The following is a 25,649-nucleotide window of genomic DNA, read 5'->3' on the forward strand; positions in this document are numbered from 1 at the left end:
GTCCCAGTACTTACTTGGTTGAGTAGGTATGGACTTGGCTGAGTAGGGCCAGTTTGGTATGGAACTGGCAGTGGAGTCATGCTTTAACTCAGCTTTTTTGGTACCAAACCAGCCCTCCAAACTGAGTGCTTGGCCGAGTTGATATGGTAACTGAGTCTGAGTTGACTTGGACCAATTTTTAAAACAAATTTCGTCGTCGTGGGCAGATTGGGTATTCAGATTCTACAATTTTGATAGGACTCAGGAGATTAAACTTTTCAGTTTCCTAGTAGTTAAGGTTTCAGTTCTTGAGTTCTAATCTTTTTACCATGTACTGGAATATTAGCAATGAATAGTAGAGGTTATTGTAGGATAGAAGTATTAGATTTTTGATGAAATGTTAGTAGAAGGTGCCAAGTGGCACATTGCTGAAGCATGTCTATGTTATAGGACATGTATAAATGTGCTCATTTTTCTTATTTTCTCATCATATTTTTTTGGGTCTTTTTCCCTTGTTTCTCGAATTTTGAGCATAGCTTTAAAGTAGTTGGTGTTCGTAGCTATATAACACCAAGTTTCTGTTGAGAAATCAAAATGTTAGTAGATTAGGGTAGATTTCTCTTAATTTGATAATTACTTGTGAATGTTTGGTGGCTTTTTATTAAATTTATATTCTCTTCATGAAGCAATTACCAAAATGTGCAAAAACATGAAGATCACAAGAGACAAAGAACACAAGGAATTAGGCTCCAAGCCAGGGCAAAACCTCACAAGGGGAAAAACCCAAGAAAATCTTCTTCTTATAGAATTAGATCAAAGTGAGATATTCAAGACCCAAGACCAAGACTAAAACAAAGACCCAAGTGAACCCTCCTCCAAGTCTCCTCAACAAGTCAAAGTCAACAAAAGTCAACACTGGTAAAACATCTGAATTCTGGTCAACTCCTGAAATTTCGTGCCTACATTACCTCAAAAAAGTTTGCACGTGTGAGCAGAACTAGGGCAGAAAACTGATCCTCTCTCTCTCCTTTGACTTCAGCTATCTTCTTCTTCTTGTTTTGCGCAGAAATCAATGTGATGATGTGTGTGAATGAATGATATTCAAATGAGTCGAACTGCCTCTTATATATAGCTGTCCAGGAGGGTCAAATAGGTGGCTCTAGGAGGCCCAAACTGACTTGTTCGCAAGGAGGGCTGTCTTGGTCTTGTGGTTGGCATTTTGACTCTGACTCAAAATAAATTAACTGTTACTTTTCTTACAAGAAGTCCAAATGGGACTTTGACTCCATTACATTTCTTTGATTCTTAATAAATTTTCTTTTTGACTCAATTGACCCTATAAGCATGAAGAACATGCTTTGACTAAAAATAATCGAAATAAATATACTAAATACATCAATGGTACATTTGAATTACATTATAAAGACTGACTTTAGATACATTTCCAACAGTTTCTGGTATGTGGGGACATATATCCAGTACATACCGAGGACCCCCTGCAAGTTTTTGGGTATGGCAGGGGTTTAGAACATGGTGACCCTTCCACAAATATATAAAAATATAATAATGATTAAACTTTCAAGTTCTCTTGTGGGGTTCCGAATGTCTCAGCTCTTGCTAAGTCATAAATTATTTGTATATATAGCTTGCAGGATGTTGGATATACTCTTGGTGTTATAGTGGTAGCCAGTGGATTTGATCCTGGGCCTCGCCCAGATTACTCCAACAAGTGTCTGATTTACCATGGTTGAAAAAAATGATTAAAATTTCAAAGTTTAAAACTATACATTGTGATTGAACATTGAACAATGAAAACCATGAAAACAATAATATGATTAACACCAAAACTCATAATCTACATTAGCCATTTGCACATTTGATATCCAATGAATTATTATATTTCTCATGTTATAACTAAAAGTAAATTGTAAAACGTAAACTCAATCAAAATGAATTATAATGATACAATATGATTCAGAATCAACATAAATGATAATATGAAGTTTGTGTTGAATTTCTTGCAAATTCTCTACAAATCTACCCCTGAGTTCTATGTAGAAAATCTGACTATAGATTAACTCGATAATGCAATATACCAAAGCAAAATACTATAATCTACTTCTACTATCAAACTTGCGGAAGCTTAAAGATCAAGCTGAATCAGAGCTGAACACATATAACCATAAGAAGAAGAATCAATGCACATGAAACACAAAAAATACTCAGGGGAAAGCCTTAGCTAAAAACCCCATTATCTGTATTATCATACAAGTGGAAATAATCAGGGTTACACAAAGCTTTAGCTCTCACAGCTAGCCAACTCTCAGTACAATCCCTCACTGATGCTCACAGACAAAATACACTGCTCATATGCCTTATCCTCTGCCCTCCAAGATCCTATTTTCTTGTGCTGTTTTTCCTGGGTGATCCAGCTATTACCAAGTGTAACACTGATCTTACACCCTGTAAAGCTGCACAAATCTTAGGGAAAAAATTCCTTCTACATGCATGAGTTTTGTTTATAGGAAAACTCATGCAACTGATAGTACACTGTCCCTGTCTTTAATCTCAACTGGGTCTTTCTCCGAATAGACATGCATGAGTTACTGATGAGAGAATCTTCAGTTATTTGGAGTACACTAGTTGGATGCATCCATGCATTAATTGACTGAACTCACAATTAGTTCCTCAAACAATTTGGAACTAATTTAACTGGACTTAACTTAGTAAACTGAGCTAACTGATTACAGCTCAAATATAACTCAATCTTATCTCCTTAATTAAGGGATAATCTCCTTAATTTAAGGGATAACTGTTGCATGATTGCAGAAAGACTTCTAACTTGAATTTCTCCAACTAATTAATCCATAATCAATTAATTAATTATTTCCAAGCAGCTGGTGAGATTAAATTCGAATTTTAATTCACAATTTTAATTCAAGGACAAATTAAAATTGGAATATTCTTGTTGCCACATTTCAACACTCCCTCCCAACAAGAAAGGAATTCAACTCGATTCTGATTCTGAACCTTTGGAATGTTCTGCATGCAACACTTCTCTCTAGTGTTGTTGCTCCAACAACTCCAGAAACAAAAAAAGCATCCAACCTGAATCAGTAAGATGCATCTGTCATCAAAGTCTCTTACTGCTATTGCCTCCGTCAATTGAAAACTCTGTGCTTCTGTTGACTCAACCTTTCTGCACTGTTGTCAATCCTTCTCTGCGCTCTTTAGTATTTGACTGCTCTAGCCTTTGTCACTTTGATCTCTGACTGCATCATTCCCACTGATTCCTCCCGCTACTATGCACTTTGGGCTCCCGTAGCAAGGTACAATCCACGAGATAAAACCTCTCAATGGACCCTGCCCAATTTCAGCCTTCTTGGGACTATCACTTCACATCACCCCACCTCACACCTGGAGGTATCGCTGCATGTGATCCCTCTGCTCACTTCTCCAATTGTGGCTCCTCCACAATTGTCTGAGACTTCTTTTGGGACTGCATGTTGAGAGGTAATGTACTCTCCCTCTCAACTACCAAGTCTCTAACATTTGCATTGCTCCTCAAGGCTTTGCATGCATCTTGAACCTCAAGAGCATACAAGTTTTTTACTCGTGAACCAATCTGTTTCACCCGTCTCGTTGTGATGTGTCTAAGGAAAACCTTTCCCTTACATAAGACAACATCGTAGCCTTTGTCCTCCAACATCGTGATCGATACCAAGTTCTTCTTCAGTCCAGGCACATACTTCACATCTGTCAAGGTGATAGGAGCTCCATGCTTCCTCTGAAAAGCAACTGTGCCCACTCCAGAAACACTAAACCTTTCGTCATCACCCGTCTGTATGCGCATCTTGAGGTCTTTCTCCTCCAAGGTACTGAATAAAATTTTATCGCCGGTCATGTGGAATGAGGTTCCACTGTCAAGATACCAACCACAACCCATCATCGATGACACCATGCATGCGATGAAAGTAAAGTCCATTTCGAACTGAGAGGCTAATGCCTCACCTTCCGATCCATCCGAGGATCCCTTCTTGGACTTCTTCGATGGGAAATTAGTCGCATAATGTCCCATCTCGTTTTTTTTTTACTGTATGATATGAATTCGATTTGCACCTGCAACCCCGAACTTCAAACTTCGAATTCTCTTCTCCGTATATTGTTCAGTGTTCCGATAAACTCAGCTCCGATACTATGTAGAATTTCCTGCAAATTCTCTACAAATCTACCTCTGAGATCTATGTAGAAAATCTGATTGTAGATTAACTCGATAATGCAATATACCAAAGCAAAATACTATAATCTACTTCTACTATCGAACTTGCGGAAGTTTAAAGATCGAGCTGAATCAGAGCTGAACACATATAACCATAAGAAGAAGAATCAATGCACATGAAACACAGAAAATACTTAGGGGAAAGCCTTAGCTAAAAACCCCACTATCTATATTATCACATAAGTGTAAATATATCAAGATTACACAAAGCTTTAGCTCTCATAGATAGCCAGCTCTTAGTACAATCCCTCATTGATGCTCACAGACAAAATAGACTGCTCATATGCCTTCTCCTTTGCCCTCCAAGCTCCTATTTCCTTGCGCTGTTTTTTCTGGGTGATCCAGCTGTTACCAAGTGTAACACTAATCACTCAGACTAATCTTACACCCTGTAAAATTGCGCAAATCTCAAGGAAAAAATTCCTTTTGCATGTATGAGTTTTATTTATAGGAAAACTTATGCAACTGATAGTACACTGTCCCTGTCTTTAATCTCAACTGGGTCTTTCTCTAAATAGACATGCATGAGTTACTGATGAGAGAATCTTCAGTTATCTGGAGTACACTAGTTGGATGCATGCATGCATTAACTGACTGAACTCACAATTAGTTCCTCAAACAGTTTGGAACCTAAGTAACCGGATTCGTTATAAAGGGGCCACGTGTCTGAATCCTGCGAATAGGACACGATTCGCTGGGGATTTGAATCCCAGAAGGGGACACGTATGAATCCCGTACGTGTCCCGTTAGGACACAACATGTCCCGATTCTGGGATTCGAATCCCCAAAATTGAAACCCGCGAGCATAAAAAAGGCGCTATTCCTTATGTTTTTACCATATTTCTCTTTCAGTTTTGCATACTTTGAGCTGTGGGCAAGGAGCTAAAGGTTTGGAGCAAGGAGCTAAGGGTGTGGAGCATTCGGCAAGGAGATTCAAGCACCAGGTAATGCATTTCGTCTCTATTTTTTTGCATTTCTATTACAGCAGTTTATATATGATTTTTTTTTACAAATTTGTGCATGCTTTGTTTATTTTTTTTACAGTATTCATGGCTCAATCAAAGGCAGCAGTTAGGGGGCGAAGGAAGGGGAAGAATGTCTCCATTGGAGATGCCCCTCCTCCCCCAATATCATCAAAGTCTGCGGCAAGTAATGTTGAGGGAAGAGGAGGACCTAAAGACAACATTGAGAAATATCCCTTGTGGAAATATGTCACAAGATAGGATGGGACAAGCACCAAGGGGAAGGGAGGAGGCAATGTGCAATGGAGATGCAACTTTTGCCACATTTCTTTCAAAAGCACATATTACCGTGTGAAAGACCTTTTGTTGGCTTTACCAGGTTGTGGAATTGGAGCTTGTAAAGTTGTTCCTTTACAAAAGAGGAAAGAAATGGAAAAGGAGTTCACTATTGGTATGGAAAATGCGGCTGCAAAATCAAGAAAAACCAAAAATGAAGACCCCCTTCCATTTTTGAGGAAAGGCACCGCCAAATTTTCATTTGAGAGTTCTATTGGGAGACAAACAACAAAAAGAAGAGTAATTACACTTGGTCCAATGGACAAGATTTTTCAAAAAGAGAAACGGGAAGAGCTTGATCTCACCATTGCCTTCTTTTTCTATCAAAACTTCATATCATTTAATGTTGCACGTTCACTTCTATTTATTGAGATGTGTCGAGCTCTAACTCACGGGTCTCCATCATGGTATGTGCCTCCTGGTTCAGAGAAGCTTAGAACCACATTGTTAACGAAGGCAAAAAAAGAGGTGCAAAAAATGATTGAGCCTATTGTAGCATCATGGCCAACATCCGGGGTTAGCATTGTTTCTGATGGATGGACAGATCCAGCACGACACCCAATCATCAACTTCATGGTGTCTTCCTTGAATGGTCCAGTTTTCTTGAAAGCAGTGGATACACTTGGAGAATATAAGGATGCACAATTTATTGGTGAGTTATTTATTAAAGTTATTGAAGATGTAGGTATTGATTCTTGTGTGCAAAGCATTACAGATAATGCACCTGTTTGCAAGGCTGCGGGCATGATTGTGGAAGCTAAATATCCACAAGTGTTTTGGACACCTTGCATTGCCCATTCATTGAACTTAGCACTGAAATCCATTGCTTTTGATGTGCTTTGGATTGGTAACATTATTGAGGATGCACGACAGATCTGTAACTTTGTGCAAAATCATACAAATGCCCTCACTATCTACAAGGAGTACAACAATCTATCATTGTTGAAGATTGCTGATTCACGATTTGCCTCTTCATTCATGATGTTGAAGAGGTTGAGGGAGGTCAAGACCGCTCTTGGGGCCATGGTTATTTCCGAGTTTTGGTCTTTTTGGAGAAAGACAGACCAAGTAGCCTCTAAAAGAGTGAAGGACACAGTGCTAGATGATGCTTGGTGGGAGAGGGTAGATCTAATTATTCGATCATGGACCCTATCATTTCTTTGCTTCGATTTGTAGATACAGACAAACCCATCCTAGGAGAGGTTTATTAGGGATGGGATTCCATGATTGAGTCTGTGAGGAGCATTATTCTACAGAGTGAGTCCCGAGTATGAGACATCACCAAAGGCCTTCTGTGGTACTATATAGGATATTCTTGTCAACAGATGGGACAAGAATTGTACACCTTTACATTGTTTGGCTCACTCATTGAACCCAAAATACTACAGCCATGAGTGGCTGAATGGTGGACCTTCCCGCAAATTCCCTCCTCACATGGATGGTGAAATTTCACAGGGGAGGAAAGATGCATTCAGGTGGGTTTTTCAGGATAGAGCATTGCTTGATGAGGTGGAGGATGCCTTTGCAGATTTTTCCATTGGCACTAGTCGATTTGCAGGATATGATGTGATTAGAGACAAGGGGGCTAAGAAGCCCTATTCTTGGTGGGCAAATCATGGGGCAACAACCCTCCTCTTCAGCAGTTAGCCATGAGGCTCCTCTCTCAGGTGACTTCATTCTCTTGTTGCAAGAGGAATTGGAGCACATATGGGAATTTGTATAGTGTGAAGAAGAGCAGGCTTGAGTAGTCCAGGGCAGAGACAATGGTGTATGTGCACACCAACCTTTGTTTTATTTACAGGCAGAGGGAAGAGTGGTTGAGGGGAAAGACAAAGATGTGGGATGTCTTTCCGGATGATATGGGTTTGGACAGTAGTGTTGAGTTGGCATTGGCGAACATGGATCTCAATGATCCAGTGCTAGAGCCTGTTAGATTTGATGACGATGATATTTTAGAGTGGTCATCCTCCACACCAGCAGATGCAGAGGCAGCTATGGATACAGGAGAGGAGGAGGATGTAGAGGAGAGCAGTGGTGACCATGATGATGAGGACATTGATGCTGCTTCTGATGATGACTATGAGGATTGATGACTCATGAGTCATGGGCTACCTATTGCCTTGAGGCTTGTATACCTGTAGTTGTTTTATATTTTCTATTTCCATTTGCCATTGGCATTGCACCAGCACTACCTATGTAACACATTTTGATTTGATGACTTAATGAGAAAACTATAGCTGTTAGTGTCTTTATCTTACTATCTTGTAGACTGTAGTTGTAACTTGTAACTTGTAAGCAGGGAAAATTTTAAGAACCCCCCCCCCTAAATTTACATGTATAATAAATGGGCGAATCTCCATGGTATATAGGAAAAATGGAAGGCGATTTTATCAATAATATGATATGTATATATGATTTTTTGGCGAATCTCTCACCAAGGATGGCGAATATTTTACTCAATTATAAAATCTTGTGTTTATTGAATACACAAATGAAATCATTGCATTTTTTAAAAATATCTTTTGAAATCAAAATTACCGAAATTACATATCGATAACCTAGTGGGTGTAGGATAAAATTCACCCGTGCCATTCACAGAAAGCATGAGAAAAAACCTAATACTATATATAAAACCAAGAAAATTTCAAATTCATCACTTCTAAGGACCTCGTAACCACCCTGCCAATACACACGTATGTTCCTGTTTGCAATTAGAAAGATACCCAAATTACAATCTATTTACTCCACCATATGTTGGAAAGTTATAGAAGGATGACTAGTGCAATCAATCCATTCCTTTTAGCCCTAGATTTGTTTCAGTTTAAAACAGAAGTATACAAATATACTTGTCCAATGTCTATGCTTTAACCATTCACCTTAAGATGTTTTTACAATATAATTTCCTAAGTTTATTTAATATCTTCATTATCATAAAAACCAACCTATATCCATCTTACTCCACATCTACCACTCTTAGGGGGATGAAATCTATTTATCCCTCTGAGCACTTGGTAGACCCAGAATTAAGATGGATCTAACATGATAGAATTTCCCCTTTAAATAGTCTATGCTCACATGAATACCATGGTATTACCATGGGTCAATACCATGGGTTATCATAAACCTTGAGCTTAAAAATTACTATTAGTAATTTATAAAAATTAATAAAATTAATAATTGATTTTTATTTTATTTTTTATTGTAACCAAGCTAAAATGTTTAAGATACATTAAATTACAACATCCATTTTTACTCTTGATCAGATCAAATATTTTTTGACTCTATGCTAGTTTGCATATCATGATATTTGATACCTCTCGGGGGTTAGTAGATCCAAAGTAAAGATGGATCTATGCTGGTTTAATTCCCCCATTTAAATAGGCTACATTCCAGGTGAATACCATGGGTCAATACCATGTGCCATTTTGGTGAATACCATGGGTCAATACCATGTGCCATTTTTATTTTTTATTAATACTAATATTAGGGTTAATAATGTTTTTTTGCATGGTATTAATAACAATCTAGTCCATGGTATTTGTCCCATAGTATTTTGCCCATACGTTTCACCTAAATATAACGCATTTTTTGAATGTTCGTAAATATAAGGTGACTTATGGAGTAAATATAAAAAAAAAATATTTGTTTACCATACCTCTCATTTATTTATATTTTTATTAATTTACCATACCTCTTTTACAAATATGGTATTTGGCCCATAGGATTCACTTAAATAATACCTCTTTCTTGAGCCTTCATAAATAGAACGAGGGTTATGGACTAAATATAAAAAGAGGTTTTATTTATTTACCATGCGTCTATTTTATTTTTATTTATTTACCATACCTTTTGAGTAAGTATGAAAAGACGTTTTATTTATTTACCATACCTCCACTTTACTTATATTTTTATTTGTTTACACCCTTGCATGTATATAAGGTGACTTATGGAGTAAATATAAAAAAGGTTTTATTTATTTACCATACCTTTCAGTTACTTATATTTTTATTAATTTACCATACCTCTTTTATAAATATGGTACTTGGGCCTTTGGCCCATAGGATTCACTTAAATAAAACCTATTCTTGAAAATGGGCGAATGGAAGGTTGTAATTCCTAATTTCAAGGGCTAAATTTACCTTTTTTACCCTCTCCCTTAAAATAAAGTGGGCTATTTGAGGTGATTTGTAAAAATGTACTATGATACAAAATATTCGCCCACTAAAAATTTAAAACCCCTTAATTTCGCCAAAGGGCGAACATTCGCCCCTAAAATTTTCTATGCTTGTAAGTTGTCTTTCATTTATGAATCATGATTTATGTGACCACTGACATGTATTTGAATTTTGTATGTACTATGCATGCTATAATGTTACTAACTTACTTACTTTGTAAACTATAATGCATGCTATAATGTTACTTACTTACTAACTTACTAACTTTTAGATCCAAGTTGTTATGTCGCTGAGTTATGCTGATTTTTCGGTATTTTGTCAATTTCCTGAATTGATGATTCTTGTTGGTATTTTTCTGATTACAAGTTTTGCAAAACTTGTTTTAGTTTTTCCTTCTTTTGTTTTTAATATTTAAATAATTCATTTATTTATTTATTTATTTTATGCATCTGCTAGTCCCATGCATAGTCTATGCCTGGGCATTACTCTCCTCACGATGTACTTCTTGGTGTTCAGGATGTGGGCATAAGGGGTGGAAGCTTATACCTTTGTCTCTTGCGTACCCTCCCATTTTGGGTGTACATGGGCCCTATCTAGGATGAACCCCACATCTCCCATTTTGGGTGTACATGGGCCCTATCTAGGATGAACCCCACATCGCCAAGATGGTGTCAGAGCATATACCTGAGGTGCTTGTGTGTGTGCCCATGTAACACTAGTTCATAGTGCATCTACTTTAAATTCATAATCCTGAGGGATTGTTGAAAATAGTAGTGAGTAAGGTCTTCTTTGACTTGTGCCTTAGTCAAAGTAACCACAAGCAGTCTTTCCTTAGCATGCACAAGTTCCTAAAAGTTAGGACGAGTTCCTAAAAGTCAGGATGAGTTCATGAAGCAGTTTTACTCATGTTACTTGGAGGCTCAGTTGTTTGTCTCCTAGTGTGAGTTAGCTTTGGAAAGGGCAAGTGACCAGTCGCAAAAGTTATTTGTGGCTAGGACGAGTTGCATGTGTTGAGAAATCTAGGCCAGAGAAACAGTTAGGGTCTTTTAATTGATTTCTCTTAGTTTGACAAGTCCTTGCGATAATTATTAGTTGAGTTCTTCTTCTTATTAAGTTTAGTTCATCATCAAGATAAATGCCAAACACAATGCAAACAAGAAGACACCAGACACCAACTCCAAGCGAGGGCAAAACCTCTCAACAGGTGAAAACCCAGATAACTTCTCTTCGTATAGAAATTCAAGGAGATTGCCAAGACCAAGACACAAGACTTCTTCACCAATTGATCAGGTCAGCCACCCAAAAAAACAAGGTCTACTGTTCCTTCCTTCACAAAGCGGATTTGCCGCTCCTTCACAAATTTGGTTCTGCTGTTTCTTCATAGAGAATTTCGTCCAGTTGTTATGAACAGAGAAACCCTTTCTTCTTCACTGTCTTCTACTCTTCTTCACACTCCTTTTCTACCTCAGATGTACTCAAGAAGATTGATTGCTCAAGCGTGTCCAAAGGAAGTTGAATCCCTCCCTTTATATAACCTTTTAAGTGGGTGCATATGCCTCTTCTAGGTCGACTTTAGGGGCTGGCCGACCTGATCATTTTGGTGGTTCCTAGACTCTTTTATTACAAAATATATTTCTTTTGCTTTGATACAAGATCCCTCCAAGGGACTTTACATTATGACATTGACTCTTTGACACGGCTCAGCAAATCCTAAAGCACACAATGGATGCTTGACCTACAATGGGCAAGAAACCCATTTCCTAATAAAATAATTTTCTTTTTACAATTAAATATTTTCTTTTCTTTATTTTTATGAGTATAATGATGACATCATTACAATTATGACGACCGACACTAGTTACATCTTCAACAACATGAGTCAGTTAGACTCAGTGAACTAGTCAATCACATCTCGGAGTTCCAAAAATAAATTTGCCAAATTTAGATGGGTTTAAAAGCTTTTAAGGAGGACGAAGGCACATAATTAGATCATTGTTTTGTGTGAGCAGAAGGCTTTGAGACAAGACAATAGAGAGCACGAGTTTGTGTGTGTGAGCTAGCAGGGCTAGGAAGAGCGTGAAGGAGAGGCCTATACATAGTGTTTGGCAGAGGAAATTCTTGCTGGTATGCGCTAGGAAATAGGAAGAAATTTCCAAGGTTAATGGAATGGTTTGGGAGCTAAGGACAAGGTTGTTGCAAGCAGGTTTGAACTAAGTGCCAGCAGAGAGAACAACCTTGTTCTCTAGTGAAACAATTCGCTTTGTAATTAATTCTATTTGCTCAATTTTGTCAATAAAATTTCTACAACCAGCTGAGGGTTTTCCCTTGAAATTTTTGTGTTTTTGGCTATCGTGTGACTGTGTTTAATTCTGTTCTATTCAGCTGCAAATTGGTAAAGAAATTCTGTGTCTTGGGTTACAATTAGTTTCAGATTTATTCATTCAAGCAATAGTAGAATTTCAAGGAAATTCTATTCTGTTGGAAATTTCAAGGAAATTCTACAGGGATTTGTAAATTTGGATTATTCGCTTTTGAGCTAAGTTGCCGGAAACGTCGGCCCTAACCCCCGAAAACGTAGATCCCCGTTTCAGATCCGTAAACCCGTACGATTCACCATGGAAACGGACAAGATCTGTATTTGTACCGTTTCAGAAATTTTGGAAACACAATTTTTTTGAGAGCCGGATCCATGACGTTTTTCGTTTTTTTGAAACATATTGTAAATTTCGGATCCGTACCATGATTTCCCGATCCTTATCACGGAAATCGTGAGACGGATCCGGAAATCATGGTACGGATCGCGATTTTCCGGAAATGTATTTCACTTTGGGATCTTTCTAGCGGGAAATGGGATGTAATATAAAGGTGCCAGGAATGGGCTCATCGCCAAAGGAAAAGACGAGTGACAAAAAGCCTAAAGGTTTCTGCTTAAGTTATAACCTGTGGGCTGTGACTTTAAACTTTAAAGTTTACGGTGTTCACCATTCGACTCAACTGTCGCTGTGTAACATGAGCATGGACAAGTGGAGCAATTTCAAGGTTTGTAACTTTGTTGGATAATCGAGAGCCTGTAAAATGTGAGCTTGGAGAAGTTTCAAGGTTTGTTGGTTTTGGACAGTTGAGAGTCGAGCGAGAGTGTCAATTTGGAAGTCTGGACAACCGACATATTGCACAGTTTGGAGTCTAGACAGCCGACAGGGTTAGTGTGCACTGTATTTAATATTTACAAAAGTTTTAATTTTACTTGCCCTTTGGCTATCAGAAATCCACTTCATGGTGCTCATAAAGAACGCTTATGCCTTAATGATTCAACGCACATTAACAGTTAACTTGCTTTACTGTCTTAAGACTTACATGTAGACTTGAAGTTGTTTGTAACTTTGTGAACTTGGGCGAGATTTCTGATTAATTCCCTTTCTTTTTTAGAGCGATGTCATAAGTCCAGTGAAGAATGTGATCTTTGTGTCTAGGTTCTCAGTTATGTTTGTGCCATGTGGTAAAAATAACGTTGTGGTGGGTGCAAGTTAATCATTTAAGACATATCATAAAGCGAGAGCTATACAAGCCTCGAGGCACTTTTGCAGCGGACTGTCAATTTGAACGACAATGGTTAGAGAACGATTTTTTCTTATACATAACGAAGCCCTTTCTTTTTTAGAGCGATGTCATAAGTCCAGTGAAGAATGTGATCTTCGTGTCTAGGTTCTCAGTTCTGTTTGTGCCATGTGGTAAAAATAACGTTGCAGTGGGTGCAAGTTAATCATTTAAGACATATCATAAAGTGAGAGCTATACAAGCCTCAAGGCACTTTTGCAGCAGACTTTCAATTTGAACGACAATGGTTAGAGAACGAATTTTGCTTATTCATAACGAAGCCCTGTATAGTATATACACAACTATTCTAGTACAAAAATATGATAGTAGTGAAAGTCATCATGACATTCATTTATAAAAAATAAAAACTTATAGTCATCACAGCAACAGAGACTGCCTCTTCACAATCTAGTGAAAATATGCACTGTTCCTTACATCATCCCATACATAATTCAAAATCCTAAGAGTCTGTTAAACTTCCATACCACTAATCCTAGATCATTCAGTACTAACTTGCTGCCTACAATCTAAAGTTTACAACAACAAGATTCAAAATCCATTCAATTTTACATGCCAGTACCTCATACTACTCTTGAGTTCCTTAGCACACAAATTCACATAATATTTTGCAAAGATTTTTTGTTGAAACTTGAGACTCGAGAGCCTTTTTTTTGTTGAGATTACATTGTGACCCATAAATTTTATTTTGCAGATTAATTTACATCATCATCATGACAACTTCAAGTGCAACCATTCGTGAGGCAGAGGAAGTGGAACATGAAATTGAATCAGTCTCTAAAGTTGATCCAAAGTCACCACTTTGGAAATATGTAACTATTGTTGGGAAGATCCAAGGAGGGGGATCATTGGTATGGGTTTGCAGTGAGTGTAAAAAGGAGTATAAGGGATCATACGCCTGGGTTAAAGCACATTTACTTGGGTTAAAAGGCAATGAGATTTGAATATGCAATGGGCCACCTAAAGGGAATGGGACAGATGAAAATGGTTTAAGCAAGGCAAAACTTGCAAAATATCAGAAAGAAAAAGACGAGGCAGATGATAAAGCAAATGAGGCAAATCCTGCCTTCTAATTAAAACACCCAACAAGGTTGGGAGCATCTTCATCAAATCCTCCACTTCATTCTCATGGACTTTTTGGTTCAAAGCGGTCTAATTTGGGACCGCTTGAAAGGAGTTTTAATAATGATGCTTGAGAGACGACAATTGTAACTATAGGTCAATGCATTTATGCAAATGACCTTCCCTTTAACCTTGTGCGATCTCCTTATTGGGCAAAGATGATAAAAGCAGTGAATGAAGCCCCAAAAGGGTTCAAGAGCCCTGGATATGAGAAGGTATGCACCACAATGTTGAGTGCTGAAAAGTTAGATTTGGAGGCTAAATTAAGCCCCATTCGTAATTCATGGCGCATTTCAGGGGTGTCCATCATTTCTGATGGATGGAAAGATCAAAGGAATAGGCCTTTGATCAATGTGATTGCTCAAAGCCCAAAGGGGGCAATGTTTTTGAAGGCAGTGGATTGTGAGGGGCAGATGAAAGATTCTCAATTCATTGCTGACATCTTGATTGAAGCAATTGAATTGGTGGGGCCAGAAAATGTTGTCCATGTAATAATTGACAATGCAACGGTGTGTAGAGCAGCAAGCCTAATTATTGAAGGCAAATATTAGCACATCTTTTGGACCCCTTGTGTTGTATATTCATTGAATCTCATGTTGAGCAAGATGAGGAAGCAAATTGAGTGGATTCAAGTTTTTTTTGAAGAGGCAAAGAAATTCAAGCCTTTATAACAAACCACCACATGTCCCAAGGCATCTACAGGGAATTTGCGAAGTTGGAGCTTCTTAAGGTACCTAAACTTCAAAGTTTATTTCATAAATTTTAATTTCTATGACTGTAAATTCAAATATGTAAATTGGATTCTCAAGTGTCATGATTCGTGAATCATAATAGTTATTCAATCAAATTATGAATTTTAATGTGTTGAAATTTGAAACATTGGCAATTTGGCACCTGCACGTTGCCGAGACTCGATTTGCTTCTCACATCATAGTCTTAACAAGGCTTATGCAGGTGAAAGATGCATTACAATCAATGGTATGCGGTTCTCTTTGGAATCAATGGAGGCAATCCCAATATGATAGAGCACAAGTAGTGAAAAATTCGGTTGTTGATGATGAATGGTGGGATAAAGTGGAGTACCTCCTGGCATTTACCTAGCCAATTGTGAATTTGACCCGTATGTTTCACACATATATGCCTAATTTGGGAGAGGTGTATGAGGGCATTGATTCCATGATAGAGAAGATAAGGGGGGTTATAAATGCCAAGGAGAATGACCCAGATAAATTCTTTTGTAGAGAAGTAAAAGATACATTGACCAAAAGGTGGAACACGATGACCATCCCATTGCATCTTTTGACCTACACAGTGAATCCAAAATATTACGCTGCAGAGTTGCTAAGTGATCCAGAAAGAACCACGTTCCACACCAAGCAAAGACCTAGAAGTCTTACAAGGATTTAAGAAGGCTTTTAGAAAGCTTTTTTTAGATCCTGAAATTGAGTTTCGGATTTGTGTAGAGTTTGCTCATTTTGTGGGGATCAAGGGGTTGGGGTTCTGATATTGATTGTATGCGGGACAAGAGGGCAATGAGTCCAATTGAATGGTGAAACTACTATGGTGGGGAACTTCCACATATCGAAAAATTGGCCATCAGGATCTTGTCACAGGTCGTTAGTTCCCCTTTAGCTGAAAGGAATTGGAGTACATATGGCTTCATCCATTCGGTGAAGCGAAACAAATTGGGCTCTAAAAAGGATGAGGAACTAGTGTATGTTCATTCAAACCTTTGCCTTCTGTCACACAAGAGAGACGAATACAAATTTGGGGCCGCCAAATTATGGGACGTGGAACCAAAGTTGCCTGACTTGGATATGACATTGAATGCCATGTCTCATATGACTTTGTTTGATGCGGAGTCACCAATAGGTGGATCTTCAAGTGGACATGGCAACAATGTTCCCACTTCTAGAGAGGATGTGGAACTTCTTAGTGACAAGAATGAAGACATATTTGATGATATGTAAATGTAATTTATGATGGTGTTTTAACTTTTAAACTTTTGAACAACCATATGAATTATGAATAATGATAGTAGACTGCCAGTTATAGTTCATTTTGTACTTTGTACTATGTAGTATGCATTATTAATTTTGGTGATGATGTTGTAACTTGTCATGTTGATGATTGAAATTTGAAACAAAAACTTGATGATATGTTGAATCATGAATGTTATAATAATCATTAATGATGATGACAATGTTTATGCTGAATTGATGATGATGATAGATGATAATTGATTATGTATTTTTAGATATAATCTAGATTCTAAAAGTGAATGGTAATATGAAATTCTTATATATATATATATCCGTGCTGTTTCCTGCCGTATCGTATCTAGATTTTTTGAAAATTTGTCATATCCATTTCAAACCCCGTATCCGTATTTGTTCCCGTATTCGTTTTAGTGCAACTTAGCTTATGAGGAAGGTGAAAAACCACAAGTGAACTTGAAGAGTCAGGGAGTTCAAGAGACCTCGTGGAAGATGAAACCAAAGGTCATATGAAATTGTATTTATTTATATCATATGAATGAATATTATTTTATCTAAAATTCGTCTTCTAATCTTGAGCCTAATAGTGGTATCAAAGCGTAGTTTAGGTGTTAGGTTTTTTTCCCTGCTCATTGTAACTCCTTTTTGCCACCCTTTTAGGTCTACAAACTTGCTAATCTTGTCTCTTGATTCACTTCTACTTTGCAAAAATGCTAGAAACCCTAACCATTTTATCTGCACCCACAATGGTCTCGGAATAATAAAGCATTTTTTGTTTGGGCATTTTGTTTTGGTTGTCCATTGCCACTCTTACCTTTGGTATCAAACCCTCACATTCTGTGCGACATGTAGCCATTCTTGTTTTCTTGGAAATAAAAGGAAAATGATGCAAATCCCCCCCCTTGTTTTTCCTACTCTCATCGATTTACTAACTTGGGCTTGTGTGGCCCTCAGATTCATTTGTTGATGTTCAAAACCCTACTGGATCTTTTGTTGGTTCAAATCCCGAATCTAGAAACTCAAAGACGAGGTCCAAAATTTCGTATAAATGGTAGGGAGGTGTTGCCAAGCTTCGAAAGGCAAGTGAATTGGTGTTGATTGATGTTATATCTACCTTTGGGATTGCAAATGTGATTGGAGCCACTTTAGCACTTTCTGGTTGTGTGACTATCATAGATTTGAACATTTACTGTAAGGAACTGGGATAGTCGAGTGTTCACTATGAAGCTCCAGATCCATCATTTAAACTTTTAGCATTGGAAGAAATCATCGATGCTTCTGAGGACAATGGAGTTAACATCGAGCTTGTAAAATTTGGCTAACATATGCAAAAATGCAGTTTGATACAAGAGGCACCATATACTTGTTGGTGTGTGTTTCCTTGATGAATTTCTCAAGCACGCATACTTCCAGTAGAAAATCATCGAGGTACCTGAACTTGTGAGGTTTCTTCACTCCTCCCATTGTTGGAGCAGACATTTGATCTTCTTTTCTTGCTAATTTCTTCCACAGAGCATTACTACCATACAACTTCTCGTCTCTTTGCTTTGTGTGTTGTGTTGACCGTCTCTCATTTTGCAAGCCAGTCCCTTCATATTCATTGTTTCAATTGGTCAATGCATTGATCATAGGGATTGTTGGAGCTCAATAAATTTGGAGGATCGAGAGTCAAAATGTTTGCTTGATTCAAGGATTAACAACCATTTTTTCATTCCCGCGATATCGACGATCGCAAGCGCAAAGGGCGCACACAAGCACAGGGCCAGAATCATCGCCGAACGCCGATGTTGCGGGAATCGCTGAATATTGGGCATATAGTGTTAAATCGCCGGGGAAGGCCGAAAATATTTAACAAAGGAAATCGACGCAAAACAGGGACGACGAGCCTTTTTCTCTCTCCTCCAGGGGCCACGTGGTGGACTACCACTGGTCCTTATAAATGACAGGGAAACTGATGTCAGCATGACGTGGCAGTACGACGGACACGTGGCATGTTGATTTGGCATTTTCAGGGGTCCTATGGGGGCATATCCAGGTGACACATGTCACCACTCAGGAAGTGCCACGTGGCACTGATGACGTCATCAATCTCGCAGATCAGTGATCAGCAAAGGTAAAAGGTTGCAACTCCAGTTACAAGGCTTGCGATTGCGATATGCAAGAACTCCTCGGATACGACATTTATACATTGGATTTAAAGGGCCGTTGGGTCCGCTCCTTATTAAAGGCCGCATAATAATTAAGTGCCCCCCATCTCTGGACGACCTAGATTGACTTCACCTTGATCAACAACTCCGATGCCTTTTCGCCCCCCCGCCATGTTTCCCTTTATCAGTGAGAGGGGGGGGGTGTCTGAAAAGCGGTTTCCCCGCTAAGCCCCTCTGCTACGTGTCCCTCTCATATCATTTCGCACCCCCCTCACTTACCACTTATCGCTCATGCCCCCTCCGAAAACCACTCATCCTCAACACTCTCTCCCACAGTGCGATTGCGATATCCTGGGTGGGCCCGATCCCGCAGGTCGACGATCGCAAGTATCAAGGGGAGATATCAAAGGCAAAGCATTGAAAATCGCTGGTATGCGGGATTCGGCGTAACAAAGGGAAAAGACCCCGGAGGGAAGCTCGAAGGCCCTAGCGTCCAAAGGGTTAAGCACCTGATCATAGCCCCCGGTTACATGAAAAGAAAGGCAGAATGAGGGCCAAGCCAGAGGGGGCCAAAGGGCGATCGAGGCCCGCTGTTCTGTGATGGCTTTTAGTGCAAAATGTTTCAATACAATGAGGCCTTGGGAACGTGGTACAAAGCTTTAAAGGCGGATGGGTCGGCAGTTGAACCATTGAATGAAGTATGGCGCAACGGTAAACCACTATAGGGGGCTCAGGAAGTCTTAATGGCTCGACATGGAGTTCCACTCCGATACCCAACAAAGGACTGCCTGGACACGCTCCATTCCCACTCCGCGACAGGCATTCACAGTTGACCCACTCCCTACTCCAGAGAACGAGCTATTCAGGCAGTTAAGGCGGAAGTGACAGGAATTGGCCGAGCAGTAGGAGAAGCACATCATAGCTGAGACGTGGCTTGACCAGAGGCCTTTCACAGGAACAACAGGGGTGCACTTCCTCCATCATCTCGCCGTCTTCCTCTTTCTTTTCATTATTTTGTAATTTTTGTTTGTTTCCAAGAAAGGAAGCAGATCCTTAGAAATATTTTTGGGGCAGCAGGAGCTATCATAGGCCGAGGCAGCTAGTACATCAGACAATTGGCCTTTGGCTGAGATATTTTGTAACTGTAACCCAAGCTCCCCTCTTCTTATAAGGAGGGAGGAAAAACACTCGGAATCTCGCTCCCGTGAGGGCCTGAATTATGAGATGCCATCCTTGGTTCTAAATGGCTTGTTCATGAGGGACTTGAGTGATATCTGGCTGAATGTAAATGGACTAGTATGCTGGACTCATATTGGATTAATGAAACTCCCTGGTGATTCCAAGTAGATCAATGCGCAATATGTTTTTCCTTCTGTACTCTAACTTCATATATGATTTTTCCTTCTCTGAAATAGTGTGATGAATTTGTCGGTTTCCCTCTGATTCATGGATTTATCTAAGCCACTAAATAAGCGAACAATATTAGACAGATTTACTTGTGTTAGCCTATAACCTACAGTACCTGTGTACAAGACAGATTTACTTATGTTATTTGATTAACGGCAGTACCTATGTGAGCCCAGATTTGCTTTTGCTCTTTAGCGCTAATGGTACCCATGTTATATCTGGTATCGAACTTCAATAAGTACTCCGCTCTTCCACATCCTCTCTCTTTCATATTTTTGCTGGAACATCATTGCTTAGATTCTGTCCTGTCTACAACCCTCTGCATCGAATTCCCTCCTTCCTTTCCTCCTCTTCACTTTACTACAACTTCAATATAAAGCTTCCTGTTGTTGTGTGTCGGCCACCAGAACCAGACATTTCTCTTTAAGGTTGGCCCGATATACCCCCTGAGCTTTTGGATCCATGTATCAGCTTGAGTTTACTTTGATGACAAACTATTTGAACCAAACTCCCTCTATAATCTTTTTAACTACGTGACAATTGGAGTGCAACAGAAACCCCACTCATAATCTTCCATGCACTCCTCTATTTTAAGATGTCCTAGGCATTGGTCTATGATCAACCCAAAGGTTGTCTCTAGGAAGCTTTCTATGTTTCCCAAAGCACTCGTGCTGCAGGTGTTGTTAAAAGTGACAACAATGTCATCACAGCAGTGGCTCAAAAAATCGTTCTATGACATTGAGTTGTTTGACTATAGTAGCTAGTATATGACAATAAGGATATTACTTTACCATGCCTCATATCTCCTGTAGCTTGCATTTAGTGCTTGGTCTTCTCTATATGGTTCGCATTCACGCTGAAGCTTTCATATGAAATTTATCAATGATTCAATGGCTCGAGATTATATTTGTGGCATCGCACCATATGACAGTGACATTGTTCTCCATATCATTGGCTCACTCTCATCATAATTGACTGACATATTCTATACAGTGGCTCGGGATCTCGTTGACTTGTATATAGTAGCTCATGGCTCTTTTTGTATATAATGGCTTGGGCTTACATATAACATAGTGTCATCGCATTAGTGGCTCACAAAATCGTTCTATGGCATTGAGTTGTTTGACTAAAGTAGCTAGTCCGCGAAGGGAACATCTTCATTTGGTTGCAGTGATGTTTGGCTACAATAGCTGGACCATGAAGAGCACATTTTTGATTTGGCTACAGTGATGTTTGATTATGGTGAATAGTCTATAGAGGACATATATGGTTTCGATTTACAGTAACAGGTCTATGAAGGGTGTATATGATTTCGACTCATAGTGGATAGTTCGCGGAGGATGTATATGGTTTCAACTCATAGTGATTGGTCTGAAAAGAAAGTATATGGTTTTGACTCACAATGGTTGGTTTGTAGAGAACGTATGTAGTTTTGTTTGGTTACAATGACTAGTTAGAAGGACTTCTGTCATCAATGAAAGCAACCTGAAATTTAGAAGAAAATGACATTGAATGATGTTGATAAATGTCAATTCAAGGAACAAGACCAAGTCTCTGCAAAAGAGGAAAGGTAAAATCAAAGGAGGTACATATAATTTTCTATGACCTATATAATTTTATAGGTCATGATAATGATCATAGAAAAGGGTTTGCATAAATTAGAGATGGTAAACAAATTGTATTGCATATAAAGACTAGGTCGTGTAATCAATTGATATGGATAAAAGGTATACCAAGTAACATCATTAGGATTTCGCAGTATGCTAGTATTTTGCAATATAAGTCTTTATGACTTTAAAGTTTCTAGGGTTTGCATAGAATTTGCAGTTTAGGGTTTTGCAACTAAATCTTTTGTGTGGTTGTAGAACTCTTCAGTTTGTAAGAAGCAAGTCTTGTCCTCTAGGGTTTGTAAATGGAATGAAAGAAGAAACCTTAGAAATAGAAAACTCTAACTGATTGTTTCTGCTGTCAAAGGAAAAGGAACCTAGTTCTTAAGATTAGCAAGTATTATGATGATGTGAAGACAAGCTTTGATGGAAAAGGGTCCAAGATTAAGAGGGACTCAACCTTCCTCCAGAGGGTTACAAGTCAAGGCAAGTTCTATCTAAATCTTGACTAAGTAGATGAAAGACTTGAAGAAACGTGGCATAGCATGAAGATTATGAAGGAAGGAGCAGTTTGATATATGCATCAAAGAAGACGATCAAATGGCAAGAAGATTACTAACCGCAGATGGAAAGGAGCTGTAAAGATCTTGATGATTACAATATTGAAGGTTGCTGATTGGTTCGTTCCAGATTCGTGATTGAAATCCGAACAACATGAAGAAAAACCCTTGTACTATTTGAAGACAAACCATGCAGAAAAGCCATCATGCTTTGCACTGTGAACGACTTAGAAAAATATATACACTACAAAGGCGGAATAGGCTGTAGACATGAGATCGCTGGTTAGTCATGATGGTTTTGATGTTGATCTAGAAGAAGTTCACTTTCCCAGTTGAATAGAAAGAGCTACAATGAAATTCTACATTGATTGGTTTGACAAGATACTTTTGATGACGAAGATACTACAAATGATCGTTGATGGAAAGTGATAAGTAAGGTTGATGATGAGGACCCTGTCACGAAGATAGAAGTTTGGTTCCACAACATCCAAGAAAGTTGAAGCTCATGAATGATAAGATGATGCAAGGAGCCCTGCAACTACTAATTAAAATCTCCATGACAAGAACATGCAACTAATAAACGAGAAAAATAAATATTATGGTTGAAGTCTCCCTGGTTAAGAGGGAGCAAGGATTACCTCCCTGATTGAGAGGGAGTGATGAGGGACACCATATTCTCCATGTGTCATGCACTAGACTAGGACTAACAATCGTAAGTCTTAGTGAAGGCACTAGTAGGGAGAATGAGGGTTGGATAACCATCTAGGGACCGATACTCCTTAAGGATTTGAAATCCAAGTTAGGAAGTAGTCCTGTGGACAGACACTCTTTGAGGATTTGACAGGATATCCAAGATAAGAGTGGTCGAAGAGGACCAATATTCTTTGAGGATTGAAAATCCAAGATAAGAGTGGTCGAAGAGGACCGATATTATTTGAGGATTGAAAATCCAAGATAAGAATAGTCCTAAGGACATACCTGGTGAACATCCGGATGGGGTATGTGCCTTGTGAGGCCATGATGATGGTGTCTATAGTCATGCCTCCCCAGCATTGTGCTCTAATCTAGTGGAGAGATAGAGCTTGTTAGTCAAGGCCTTGCTATATTTCTATGTTGACAATGCTGGTCATAATGTTGAAGGCGACTTATTAATTTGACTCTTCTAATGAGAATACTTCAATTTGAGTATCCTTGTACCTTGTTGTAGAATTATGAATACCTTTCTAGTTAAGAGGGAATGTTGAAATTTGTAACTAGGTTCGATACTCATAACTATCTTTGTACTTATATCAATGTATATTTCTTGTAAAAAGCAAAAGAAGAAAAGGGAAAATTTATTATTATTATTATTATTATTTTTTCTAGACAAGCATGTTTTTCATGCTTATAGGGTTTCTTGAGTCACTAGTCAAAGTCGCTTTCTGGCAACTTGTAATCAAAAGAAAATATTATTTTTGAGTCTAGAAGAGTCATTGTGACCCCCAAGACCAAGTCAACCCCAAGACCAATCATCCCTACCAAAAGAAGTCAGCCTAGAGAGGCCTATTCAACCACATGAAAAGGGTATATAGAGGAGGAGACTTCGTCCTCATTAGCATGCTCATTCAACAAGTTCGATCTCCAAGCAAGAGAAGCAGAAAAGAAGTGCAAAGGCCAAGGAAGGAGCAAACCAAAGAAGAAAAGGAAAATATGATTTTTGTCTTGAACTAGTCCACACGTTTGAGTTTCTGGGGCAATTGTATGAACGATAGGACTGAAAACTGCAGGGCTGAATTTCATATCTAGGTTGCAAGACCAAAATCTTGAGCAGGTGTAGATTTGACTATCGTTGACTTTGTGAACTTTGACTTGCTAAAGGAAGGTTTTTAAAGGAGGGTTGACTTGGTGTTTGAGGAGGTCTTGGTCTGGGTCTTTGGGTCTTGGTTATCTCACTTTGATCTAATTTATAAGAAAAGAATTTTTCTAGGTTTTCCCCTTGGAGGGGTTTTGCCTTGGCTTGGAGTCTATATCTTATGTTCACTGTTTTTCTTGTGATCTTCATGTTTTGTACATTTGATAATTGTTTGATGAAGAAGAACATAATTAAATTAATAAGAAGCCAACAAATTTCACAAGCAGTTATTAAAGAAAGAGAAATCTAATCTATTGCCGAATTTTGATGTGATTATCGCCGAAAACCTTCTTAATAAATCTAATCTAATTTGCAAGCCTCCCGATTTCTCAACAAGGCCTTTGAAGCACATGCATTTGAAGACAACTTGTGTTGCCAGAAAGACAAATACTAGCTAATTTAAGAGAATTTCTAAGTTGTCACAACTGTAAAATTAATCAAGTTGTCTTTTAGAATTTTTAAAAGTATTTAGGATTGAAAATTTAGTGTCTTTCATTCTCTAACTTGCTATAGTTGCATGGAGTGCATTGGATAGAGAAACTAATATTCTAGTCTTTCCAACGATTGGTTTCTATGGCCTTTTCCAATCACTTACTCTTTGATTTCTTGTTTCCACTAGTAATGACTGTTATTAGTCAGTTTTGGAACACCATTTAGTTTGACAAAATTTCCCTCTGAATATCTGATGTTTGAACTACTTTTTTATTGTAATACGTGTTGAGAAACCAATAAGCTAGCAATTAGGGTTGATTTCTCTTACTTGATGATTGCTTGTGAATAATTGTTGGCTTCTTATTTTCTTTTATTATGTTCTCTTCATCAAACAATTACCAAAACATAAAACATGAAGATCACAAAAGACAAAGAACACAAAGATGTAGGCTCCAAGCCAGGGAACAATGTTAAATTTTAGGTATGTTCTATGCTTAGAGCAATTTATTTCAATTTTCACAGTTAGCTCAATATCTTTTCCAGATTAGAAATCACATCAACATAATAGTAAATTGTAGATAGAACATAAACATGAATCGCAGAAGACAAGCCAAGACAAGAGGACCCAAGATGTGGCGCTAGCTAGGGACAAACCCCAATGTGGGGAAACCCTTGATCAATTCTTCTTATATGTTCTTCATTAGTTCAACAGAGAGAGAGAGAGATAGTACATATACAACAGAAGTCAACACTTTGACTTATCCAAATATGAGCAGAGATCATCTCTAAGAAGATGATACACGAGGTAGCTGGACTCAGTTGAAGACATGTTGCTTCAACTGATTCTCCAAGGTGACTCCATCACCATGCTGACCCTATCACTGTGCTGCACCATGCTGCACCATCATACCATGTCCAACATCACTAAGCTACACCATGCTGCACCATCACTATTTTCAACATCACTGAGCTACACCACGCTGCATCATCACTATGTCTAGCATCACTGAGCTACACCATGCTGCACCATCACTATGTCCAGCATCATTGAGCTACACCATCACTATGTCCAAAATCACTGAGCTACACCATGCTGCACTATGCATCGCTGCTACTGTGTGCACTATGCTGCACTATGCATCC

This window comes from Pinus tabuliformis, chromosome 5_2, assembly GCF_031772625.1.
Source record: "Pinus tabuliformis cultivar Carrire ecotype Pingquan chromosome 5_2, CPIR1, whole genome shotgun sequence".
NCBI classification, from domain to species: Eukaryota; Viridiplantae; Streptophyta; class Pinopsida; order Pinales; family Pinaceae; genus Pinus; species Pinus tabuliformis.